This window comes from Pleurodeles waltl, chromosome 8 (genome assembly GCF_031143425.1).
Source record: "Pleurodeles waltl isolate 20211129_DDA chromosome 8, aPleWal1.hap1.20221129, whole genome shotgun sequence".
Taxonomy (NCBI): Eukaryota; Metazoa; Chordata; class Amphibia; order Caudata; family Salamandridae; genus Pleurodeles; species Pleurodeles waltl.
This window is the reverse complement of record NC_090447.1, coordinates 603698869-603711420: the sequence shown is the minus strand read 5'-3', so window position 1 is coordinate 603711420 and position 12552 is coordinate 603698869. Positions and strand designations below refer to the sequence as shown.

Genomic DNA, 12552 nt, shown 5'->3' with positions numbered 1-12552 from the left:
GAGGCTCTTTTTCTATGGTGGTGAGAAAGGTGGCCAAGTTGCTCAACCTTAGCTTGGCCTCAGTAACATTCAAAACAAACGCCTCAATAGAAGTGATTCAGACGGTAGTGACCCCCTCAGAATAGCTTCTCCCATTTAATGGAGCCCTTAGAGACGTCCTGCTTGGGGCCTGTTCCAAGCCCTGTACAGGGGCTCCTGTGAACAGGACAATTACCCACTGCCTTTGCACCGCCCCAGGTGGATCCAGATTTCCTCACACAACACCCTACCCCGGAGAGCTTGATGGTTCAAGTCTCCACGTCCTGTGTAAATCATGCACATTCTCTACCACTATACAGGATAGGGATTCCAAGAAGATGGACTACTTAGGGAAGAAAATGTTTTTTTCTTCTAAAAGTCTGGCATTGAGGTCAGTGAACACTGCATTCCTTTTGGGCCGTTACTCCCAAATATGCTTGTGCAGGTACTCCCAAATACGCTTGTGCCGGTGCTGCCCATGATCCCGGAGTCCCAGGCCATACTCTCCCAAGCTATGGCAGACGGGAGAGATGCAGCCAAGTTCACAATAAAATCTGGGCTGGACCTGAGCATGACTGAGTTGCTAGGCAGAAAGGTTTCTTCGTTGGTGGCCTTATGCCTGGCTGAGGATGACTAGCTTTTCAGGGGCTGACTGTCTTTTCAGGGGATGCTTTATAGACATACCATTGTCTCATTGGAGAAAAGGCAGACTCAGCTCTGGAGCACTTCAAGGATAGCAGAGCTACGACCAGGTCCTCGGACTTTTCCATGCCCACCTTTTGCTTCTTTCGTGGCCACAGAAGGGCCTTCCAGCTGCATTTTTATTTGCCCACCCGCCACGGTACGCAAGCTTCCCAGCCTCTGTGTGGTCGAGGATGCAGTACCACCAGACCTCATGGGTGGGGCTGTGCCAGACATTGGAGCAGTGCACCATCAACCACTCCCCCTCCAAGCAGCCTCCTAACCTCTTTTGTTTGCCCTTTAGCCATCATGGGCAACCAGTGAAAGGCAGGACACAGCATCACCTGCAGTACTGGAGGTCAATAACATCAGATCGCTGGGTTCTTCAGATTGTCCGAAGGGTTTGCGCCCTCCCATTCAGGACTACCCCTCCACCCATGCCACCCTCTTGTGACAGGCCGATGGAGGACCATCTCTTCTTACTCAGGCTGGAAGTGACTGCTCTTTTGGCTAAGGGAGCCATTGAAAGGGTGCTGATGCTAGAAGTTGGTAGTGGTTATTTCAGCTACTTTCTAGTGCCCAGAAAGGACGGAGGCCTTTGTCATATCCTAGACCTGCATGTTTTCAATTTCTTCCTGAAAAAGGAGAAATTAAAAATTGTCATGCTTGCTCAAATTCTGTCTGCCCTTGACCTGGGACACTGGTTGCTAGCGTTGGACTTACAGGACGTATATTTCCACATTCCTGTCTTGCCTGTCTTTAGGCGTTACCTGCGGTTCACAGTGGGCCATGAGTACTTTCAACTTGCTGTGCTCCCTTTCGGACTTACCAACACCCTTTCCATGCTCACTAAGGTGATGGGGTGGTTACAGCTCATCTGCGAGATTGGGGGTTCTAGATATCCTCTATCTCGACAACTGGCTGTTAAAGGCGGGATCAGCACAGGCAGCCATTTCCCACCTCCAGACTGCAGCAGAGCACCTACATTCGCTGGGGTTCACTATCAACATGCTGAAGTCACACCTGACTCCCTCTAAGATGCTCTCTTTCATTGGAGCTATTCTGGATGCTGTGTAGTTTCAAACTTATCCTCCTGAATGAGGAGTCCAGGATATTCAGGCTATAATATAGATGTTTCAGGGGCTATCCTGGGTTTCGGTGAGACTGACTCGGTGGCTGCTGGGCATCATGGCCTCCTGCATCCTGCTTGTGATGCTGCCAGCTGGGCTCTACAGTGGGACCTGAAGTTTCAGTGGGTGCAGCAGCAGGATAATCTTTCAGACACGGTCCAGATCTCGGAGGGAACTGCAAAAGATCTGTGATTGAGTCAGCTGCAGACTCTTCTCTAACCACATCTGGCAGTAGTAACATATATGGCCATCTGGGAGAGGTGGGAATCAGAGAGCTCTGGTCACTGGTGGAATCCGGACTCCACATCTACCAGCTGTAGCTATGGGCGATCCAGCTGGCATTGACAGCCTTTCTACTCTCTATCAAGGGAAGGCTCTTGCAGGTGTTCACAGACAACCCCACCACTGTGTGGTATTGCAACAAGCACGGTGGGGTGGTGGGGGGGTCATAGACCATTTGTCAAGAGGTCCTGCGCCTCTGCATTTGGCTTGAATGTCAGTGCATATTCCTGGGGGTACAACACTGAAGGGCGGTCTGAACTCCAGGATGGACAAACTCAAACGAAGAGGCCTACTGAATCACAAATGGCGTCTCCACCCGAAGGTGGTGCAAGGTCTCTTTCAGCAGTGGGGAGGGCCTTGGGTAGATCTGTTTGCCACTGACCAGAACGTGCAATGTCAGCACTTCTGCGCAGTGGAGCTTCCAAGGCAGTTCTCACTTAGAAACGCTTTTTGTCTTGAGTGCAGTTCAGGCCTCCTGTGCGCCTTTCCACCCGCACCACTCCTGCACATAGTTCTCAAGAAAATCAGGAGTGACTGGGTCCAAGTCATCCTTGTCGCTCTGGACTAGGCTCCAAGAATTTGGTACCCCGAGCTGTTGAGCATGGCACCTGTCCTTTGATCAGGTAGCTTCTCCGAGAGAATCTTCTTTCGCAACAGCAGGGGAAGGCTTTTCTCCCAAACCTGTCAACTCTTCACCTTCATGCATGGAGATTGAGCGTCAACAGTTGACAGCTTTCGACCTTCCGCCCAAAGTGTGCAATATTATCTTGGCAGCCAGATGTTCGACCACCTAGACTGCATACAGGCATCTGGTGCAAGTTACTGACATTGTGTACAGAAAAGCAAGTTGAATCTCTGCTCCCCTTTCTCAGATCCTTCTTTTTATTCTTTCTCCTCCCTAGCAGGGCTGAGCTTTGGGCACCTTAAAGGTCTATCTTTCTGCCATGTCAGCCTTTCTGCAGTTTCCCTGTTCAAATCCCCTGTTGTAAATAGATTTTTGAAAGGTCTTCAACATATGTTTCAGCCTTCACCCTTTATCCTGTCTCAGTTGGGCCTCTATCTGGTACTGACATTTCTGATGTATGCTCTTTTTGACCCACTACACGACTGTCCTCTTGGGTTCTTACCATCAATATGGCTTTCCTAGTGGCGATATCTGCCCAGGTGGGTCACTGAGCTCCAGGGTTTCTCATCAAAAGCTCTGTACCTCTCCATCTTCCCAGAGAAGCTGGATCTGCACCAGGACTTCCTTTCTGCCGGAGGCTGTCACTCCCTTTCATGTAGGCCAGTCCATCGCCCTGCCTACCTTTTTATGCTCTGCTGCATTCCTCTAAGGAAGAGGGGTGACTCCATCGACTGGACCCCAAAAAAGAGTTGTTGTTCTACCTTGACTGCACAAAAGAGTTCTGGTTTGATGGCTAATTTTACGTAGGGTACGTTGCAGCAAAGAGGAGGAAGGCTGTGCCGAAAAGGACCATCTCTCATGGATCGTGCCCCGCACTAAAATCTGCTACGCACTTGCCAAGAAGCAACCCCCTCAGGGTTTGCCTGCTCTTTCCACCAGAGTTCAAACTGTGACCATTGCATTAGCACACGGAGGTCCGGTCCTGGATATCTTCTAGGCAGCAATGGGGGCTTCTCTGTACACTTTCACCAAGCACTACTTACTGGACAGTCTGGTCTCTCTGGATGGGCACTTTGCCTATTCGGTCCTGCAGGACTTTTTAATGTGAAACAGTTTGCAGACCCACCTCTGGGGAGGTATTGCTTGGGTATCTATTCCAAGGTAAGCAATCTGCGGCTAGAACGCTCTATCAGATGAACAAGTTACTTACCTTCGGTGCTGCCTTATCTGGTAGAGACTCTTTCTAGCGTCAGATTTCTCACCGACCCACTGTGTTCTCCATGCTCTGCAAACCGATTTCTAAGGTCAAGGCTGTTTTCCTTTCAGGGCCCTAATTTTCCATGCCAGTGGTTGGTGTTCTTCATGGCTCTGAGCTCCTGGTGTGGAAAGTCACTTAAAGAAACTGAAGTCAGCTCGCTGAGGTGTTACTTATATAGACACTGTGCACGTCACTTCTGGCACGGATGACTCCCACGATGCTACGCAGAGCCGAATGATGCCACCTACCGGCCTGCAGGGGTACTGCCGATGAAAAATTTCCAGATCCAGTTGGACGCTTAGGGATAGTTCTAAGGTGAGGAATCCGCAGCTAGATAGTCTCTACAAAATAAGGCATTACCGAAGGTAAGTAACTTGTTCATTGTCAGTATGGGCTCAAAATTTAAACAGCCACAACTGAGAACATTGTCAAGTATATAACTCTTGGAGTTCATGTCAGTGGCTCTGTCTAAAATTAGGTATGAGGGAATGGAGGAGAAGGGTGTTGAGGAGATTCGCTTGGGATAACACTGAAAAGCAGGTTCGGGGACACACTGGGTGTGTCTGGGGAAATCTGTGCTAAGGGGCAGCGCCTCGGCACTCTACCTATGGGTTCCTATTACGGTTACCTCCCCTAAATCCATCACTCTTTCGTCTCTACTACTCAGTATCTGTAACAGGTCCTTTATAAAACTCACAAGGACCTCCCTTTCATTTTTACTGGGGGTTCTTCAGCTTCTATACAAACACAGAGCCCTTTAACTGACCTAAGGGTACAATATCTAGATCTCCGCCACAAAACTTGTATCTGCCATAATGCCATACAGGTACTACTGGGTACTGCATCGACTTATGTTGTGTTTGAAGTGGCTTTTGCAGGATCTCACTGTGCTTGAGTAGGCAAGCTTCTTTCCTTTCTTAGCAGGTAGGCAGGCTTCTAGACCCTCTAGGGCAGGTACAAAGGTTCTCTAGCAAGGGATCCAGGCTTCAGGTAATGTCCATTCACCTCTGGGAGATTGAATGTCATCCAGACACCAGCCTGGGTTGCACAGCAGCCCTCTAAGTAGTCTGTGGAGCACTTGCATACATGACCTGAAACTGGAACAATAAGTGGGGTAGCACTGCCCCACATTTATTCTCAGCTAGCCAATAGGGTTTGGGTCCACTATCTAAAACTTTTAAAGCGTTTTAGGGTGGTTCTCCTTTCAGGTGTCCTCCCAGGGCTGCTCTACATAAACAGCCTCTGTGTATAGTAATATTTCTCTATGCAGGTCACACTGAGGCTTTCTCTGAACAGGAGCACCCCAAACAGAGGTATAAGGAGATGTGATGTTTCTGCATTTGGCTTTCACCAACCCAACTGAAGGAGTAATCTGGGGGAGAACAAAAGGAATGCCTCATAAAGAAGATTCCTCACCTCACAACTGCAGTCTTACGCCCCACTATACTACTGTCCATCAAATTAAAGTACTCAGGAACACAAATCAGCTGCTCCTTGCTAACGAAAGGTCTTGTTGAATCTCTAAGGAAGTCCTGTCTCAATCCTCCTCACTTCAGTGGCTGGTTCTTCTCCCTCCAGCAACAAGAATGCAGTCAATACACTTCCACTGTCTGGGAGTACAGTCTTCACACTCCATCATTTGCTGTGTCAGCCCAGGAGCATCCACAATTGATCCTTCTGACCTCCATTAATCAGACTCACTCATACATACAGCTCATCACCATTCACATGTTACTACATAAATTTGTGTACTTTTATGCACTTTTGTTGCAGGAATGTTCCACATGTCATTAAATCCTTCCCAGTACTCAATGCACCTATAAACTAAGGGAGTGACAAATTGTGTCAGCTGTTCGGAGTTGTCCTGGGTCTCCCACCAACATTACTGCCTCTAAGGTCATCCCCATTAAACTACAATGGAAAAGCACTGCCTTAGCCTTCATGTGGTATAGTCCTTCAGTATGGAAGGGTAATCAGAAAGGTTTTTCATTGACCTGTAGTTTGAAAGAAGAAGGTTGGTACTAAATCTTAACTCACAAATGCGTCCAGGCCAGGCCCAGTGGCAACAGTTTTCTCCCCTCCTGTGCTTTTTGTGAGAGTCTTTGGAAGTGGTTGCTGCTCTGTTAATTGTGAAGGTTGAAGGGTAAGTGCTGCCAGGTAGACACAATATTCAAGCTGGCATCTAGTAGTTTACAGGAAAATACAAATTAGGTTACACCACCCGTTTACTGTAACGTGCCCACATTAGATATTATGTAACTTTTTAAGTAGAAGTAGATACGGTCCTGTCTCTGTCACTATGAGGACAACTTAGCCAAAAGCCATGAATTATACTTAAAAAGTGGTTGGGACTAAATAGCATATCTGTACTGTTTGTAATTGAGCATGAGACCTGCACTCAGACAGGTATTTCATTTGATGGATTGCCAATGCAACTTAACAAACAAAATGGCAGTGCTTTACGGAGAGAATGCACATGAATAGGGTGCAGCTATTGTAGAGGTCAAAATGTCAGACGTTGAGAGACTGCACAAAACGAAAATCTATATTTGCCTACAAAATCTCCTGCATCGCCAGTTTTGAATACATCCAACATAACATACTTCATCATGCCCACCTTATCCTGGAGTGGCTCAGCAGAGTTTATGCATCATCTACCTTGTCCGGCCCACTCTGTCCTGCCTCGGACGTGGACATGAAGCATATGTTCTTAGACTGCCTCAATGCCTAGACTTTCTGGGACACAGTCTGTGCTACACTCTCACCAACAAGAGGTCGCCAGGACCTGAATAAACTGGAATGTTGTCTGCTGGGACTTTATAGACACACCAAGACTGGTCAAGTTACGACTACATTTCTAGACCTGGCCTTTCTTATCGTGCAGTGGTCAATTGCGATACGTTGGAAGGTGTCCATGCTGACTGGACTAGCGCAACGGCTTGCTGAGATACTTTGCTAGGCTGACTTGGGATCTGTGGCTCAAGGAAGCCAGAGGACTCCACAAATATTCTGTTGCATCACTCTGGGATGACATTACCCTCCTTCAGGGACTGTATAAAAGATGACACTAGACTTTCTTAAATGAATAAATACTTGTGTACCTACGCAGGCTTAGAGAGGAGCTCACACCAATGACCCCTTCTGCTTCAGGAACACACTCTACCCCCACCCCACCCCACCCCACCCCACTGGTACGGCAGACAACCACCAAGCACACAATCAGCATACATACATACTATGGGGCAAACTTACTCATGTTAACTACACACTGGGACCATGCCTGTCATAGTTAACATTGTTGTTCTTGTTTGTGTTTAACTTAGTTGAGATCTCTACTGTCATATCCATTATATGGTCAGCTGATATGACAGCTCACTAATCTGCACTGTTGTATATCTCTCTTATGCCTTTGATTATGATATATTACATCCTGACCCATCTGCATATTCAGGGGTTGGGTGATGGGGAGGATTTGTTCCTTCCCTTATGTTGCTATGGGGTGTTTGATGTGACTGTATAACTAAAGCAAAAAATCTAATAAGACATGTTTAAATAAAAAAGATGTATTTTCCCACCATACCCCCAAGCGTATTGGTATTTAACTCCTTCGCTTTTAGGCCATCCTCCTCAAACCTTCAACCTCATTCCATTTAGTGACTGAAATGGATGTAAAACCAATGGTGGATCCCGGAAAACTGTACCTTTCTGAAAAGTAGACAATTCTGAATTCAGAAAGGGGTCATTTGTGTAGATCCTTTAAGGTTTTCCTTTCGAAAATAACAGTTGAAATGAAAAAATATTTGAAATTGAGTTAAAAAAACAGCCATTTTTGTCTACGTTTTCATCTGTAACGTTTTCCAGCTATAGCAGATTTTCGAGAGCAATATACCGTTACTTCCGCTGGACCCTTCTGGGTGCGGGAATATATAGGCCTTGAAGGTTCAGAACACGAGGCACCTAGAGACAATAAATGAGCTGCACCTTGCAGTGCATTTTCATTGTGTACTGGGTATACAGTAATTCATTTGGTAAAATATATAGAGTGAAAAATAGGTATCAAGGAAACCTATGTTTTTCTGAAATGGGCACACGATATTTGCTAATAGCACAAGTTCTGCTATTCTGTGTTCCCTCAAATTTCCAGATAAAACTTGTACCTCACTTGTGTGGGTAGGCCTAATGCCCATGACTGGAAACGCCCCAAAACGCAACATTGACACATCACATTTTTCCACTAAGAACCGTTTATTTGCAACGTGCCTAGCTGTGGATTTTGGGTCCTAGCTCAGCCAGTACCTAGGGAAACCTAGCAAACCTGTACATGTTTTAATTTTGGACACCTAGGAAAATCCAGAATGGGGGTGACTTGTGTGGCTCTTAACACATTTTTCTACCCAGAATCCTTTACATACATCAAAATATGTCACATTTTCTCACATTTCTGTGATGCAAAGTTCTGGATTCTGAGGGGAGCCACAAACTTCCTTCCTCTCAGCATTCTCCCAAGACTCCCGATAAAATGGTACATCACTTGTGCGGGTAGGATTTGTGCCCGGGACAGGAAACCCCCCCAAAACACAGCATAGACACATCACATTTTTCCACTGAAAACTGACTTTTTTTTTTGTGCAATGTGCCTAGCTTTGGGTTTTGGGCTTTATCTCAGCCGGTACCTGAGGAAACTTAGCAAACCTGTACATTTTTTTAAATTAGACATCAAGGGGAATCGAGTATGGAGTGATTTGAGGCTCTTACCACATCCATCTACTCAGAATCCCTTGCAAAACTCAAACTTTGTCTAAAAACATATTTTCCTCACATTTCTGTGATGGAAAGTTCTGGAATCTGAGGAGAGCCACAGATTTCCTACCACTCAGTGTCCCCCTTGGTCTCCTGATAAAAATGATTCCTCGCTTTTATAGGTGGGTCCAAGTGCCTGCTAGAGGGAAGGGGCAAAAAATTTGTAGAGATTGAGGGGGTACCAAAGCGTGTCCATAAGCACAGTTATTTTAATATGTTTTAATGCCGATTCTGCTTTGGACACCCACACAAGTGAAGTATCGGGAGAACAAGGGGTACGCTGGGCAGTAGGTCATTTGTGGTTTATTTCTGTTTCTAGAAGAATGTTGCAAGGAAAATATGTGATTTTAGTCACATTTGGGGTTTGCAGGGCAGTGTGGGTAGAGAAACTTGTTGTGATCCTCAAGAGGCACACCACCCTGTACTCCCCTGGGTGTCTAGATTTCAAACATATCTAGAGTTGGTAGATTTTCCCCAGAAAAGAAGCGAGCACGCTACCAAGTCTCTTACTTCTGTGATGTCCCAAACACTCAAATTGTGAAAAAACACTCTTTGGTTTTGTTAAAAAGAGTCCTCACCCACCAACCTAGCTGGTGGCATGTTTCATCATTGGGGTCCCATTTGTGACACCTAGCGCGTCAGGGCTGTGCTTCGACGCCTGATTACAGTGGAGGTTTTTATTTTTTTGGCGAGTTGAATTTCCATCTGAGAGGAGAAGGACATTGAAAACATCTTGTGGCTACCAACCATTATTTTATCAAATAGTTGGATTTGGCACGAGGGTGAGTGATTGGTCAATATATAAAATTGAATTAACAAGAGATTTCACAAAAATGAAATGCACTGTTAATAACTGAAAGGTAAAAAAAGTGAACCAATGACTCGCAGCTCGTCAACTCTAAAGCCGCGTCAAGGCACCAACCACTTCACAGTTCATTCACACCTTTCATTTGTGACACACACAAGATCATTCACACCGCCAACTGCAGGCCCAGCATGTTACAACACATCAATAGACAGGTCTATTCGAGGGCCTATCACTTTCATACGCCCACATGCCTGACACAGCATTCACACCAGATGACAGTGTGTGTGGACAGGTTTGGCTTGCAGTGTGTGTAGTGACCAGCAGCAAGTCACTACTCACACACAGCCAAGCACCAGTTCACTCCCACACCACCAGGCACGCACTGCCAGCCAAGCGCCACTCCACGTACACCTCCAGCCAAGCGCCACTCCACGTACACCTCCAGCCAAGTGCCACTCCACGTACACTGCCAGCCAAGCGCCACTCCACGCACACTGCCAGCCAACCACTAGTCCACGCACACCACCATCACAGTTTTGTAACAAAAAAGAAAACACAAACTAATGGTAAGTGAATACAAAACTACAAGCATAAAAGCACTAACTAAATATAGGACACTAATACCAACCGTGAAACTGAACAAAAAATATAAAACAACATAGAACAGGTAGTTCACTTTCTCTTATGGCATCTCTCAAAAATTCTTTTGGGTGCTGCACATTCTGTACAAGCAGGCACACACAGCTGGCAGATTTAGCAGGACAGTCAGAGCAGTACATATAACTCTCCTTCCGTGCCCCTATTTGCATACAGAGTCTACATCTCCTACTGGGAAAGTCTTTTTTGGGCATGGGAGGAATGTGATCAGGAAAGTGGCACTCTTTGAATCTAGACACATCCTTCACCACTCCGAATCTAGGAACACCTGCCTGTTCTACTACAACAAGCCTGCCTATCACACACTCCTGAAACTGAACAAATGTCATCTTGGACTTTGGAGAACAATCCTTAAATACAACAAAAGCAATTCAAGGCTGCTAAGTGGAATAAATGGATGGCCAACGTCTTATATCAAATGTAAGCCTTACAAACAGCAGTGTAAGGTTCCAGCCTCTGATCTACTGTAGCTACACCACCCATGTGCTTATTATAGTCCAAAATGCTGACCGCAATCAGTGAAGTACTTTCATTGTGGTTGGTAGTCAGCATGTAGACATCTCCCCTGTCTGCAAATTTTACAGCTAGAAGTTCATCACTGCCAAAGCACTGCACTGTCCCTTCTCACTCTCAGCAAGCTCTCTTAGGTAACCTTTACGGTTACAGCGGATTGTGCCACAAGTAACAATGCCACCTTTGACCAATTCTCTGAACAATTGAACACCAGTGTATAAGTTATCTACATATAAACAGTGACCTTTGTTAAAAAGTCCTCTACCAAGTGTAGGAAGCTGGCCTGGTTTGTAGTGGTACCAAGGGGTACTTACACTCTGCACCAGGTCCAGTTATCCCTTATTAGTGTAGAAGAGGTGTCTAGCAGCTTAGGCTGATAGTAAAGGGTAGCTTAGCAGAGCAGCTTAGGCTGAACTAGGAGATGTGTAAAGCCCCTACTATACCACTGGTGTCATATGCACAATATCATAAGAAAACACAATACACAGATATACTAAAAATAAAGATACTTTATTTTTATGACAATATGCCAAAGTATCTCAGTGAGTACCCTCAGTATGAGGATAGCAAATATACACAAGATATATGTACACTATACCAAAATTATGCAGTAATAGCAATAGAAAACAGTGCAAGCAATGTACAGTCACAATAGATTGCAATGGGAGCACATAGGTATAGGGGCAACACAAACCATATACTCTAGAAGTGGAATGCGAACCATGAATGGACCCCAAACCTATGTGAGCTTGTAGAGGGTCGCTGGGACTGTAAGAAAACAGTGAGGGTTAGAAAAATAGCCCACCCCAAGACCCTGAAAAGTGGGTGCAAAGTGCACCTAAGTTCCCCAGAGAGCACAGAAGTCGTGATAGGGGAATTCTGCCAGGAAGACACATACCAGCAATGCAACAACAATGGATTTCCAGACGAGAGTACCTGTGGAACAAGGGGACCAAGTCCAAGAGTCACACTCAAGTCGGGAGTGGGCAGATGCCAAGGAAATGCCAGCTGTGGGTGCAAAGAAGCTGCCACCGGATGGTAGAAGCTGTGGATTCTGCAAGAATGAAGAGGGCTAGAAACTTCCCCTTTGGAGGATGGATGTCCCATGTCGTGAAGAAGCTTGCAGAGGTGTTTCCGTGCAGAAAGACCGCAAACAAGCTTGCTAGCTGCAAGGGTCGCGGTTAGGGTTTTTGAATGCTGCTGTGGCCCAGGAGGGACCAGGATGTCGCCAATTGCGTGAGGAGAAAGAGGGGGCGTCCAGCAAGACAAAGAGCCCACTCAGAAGCAAGCAGCACCTGCAGAAGTGCCGGAACAGGAACTACGAAGAAGAGTGAACCGGAGCTCACCTGAAGTCACAAAAGAAGGTCCCACGACGCTGGAGGACAACTCAGGAGGTCGTGCACTGCAGGTTAGAGTGTTTGGAACCCAGGCTTGGCTGTGCACAAAGGAAATCCTGGAAGAGTGCACAGGAGCCGGAGCAGCTGCAAATCATGCGGTACCCAGCAATGCAGTCTAGCGTGGGGAGGCAAGGACTTACTTCCACCAAACTTGGACTGAAGAGTCACTGGACTGTGGGAGTCACTTGGACAGAGTTGCTGAGTTCCAGGGACCACGCTCGTCGTGCTGAGAGGGGACCCAGAGGACCGGTGATGCAGTCTTTTGGTGCCTGCGGTTGCAGGGGGAAGATTCAGTCGACCCACGGGAGATTTCTTCGGAGCTTCTAGTGCAGAGAGGAGGCAGACTACTCCCACAGCATGCACCACCAGGAAAACATTTGAGA

At 46.5% G+C, this 12552-nt stretch overlaps 1 protein-coding gene across 1 annotated transcript in view; it reads left to right on the top strand.

The window, feature by feature from the left end:
* Positions 1 to 12552, top strand: part of CUL4A (cullin 4A) — a 635676-nt gene that overhangs the window by 137506 nt on the left and 485618 nt on the right. The gene's annotated exons all lie outside the window — the stretch shown is intronic.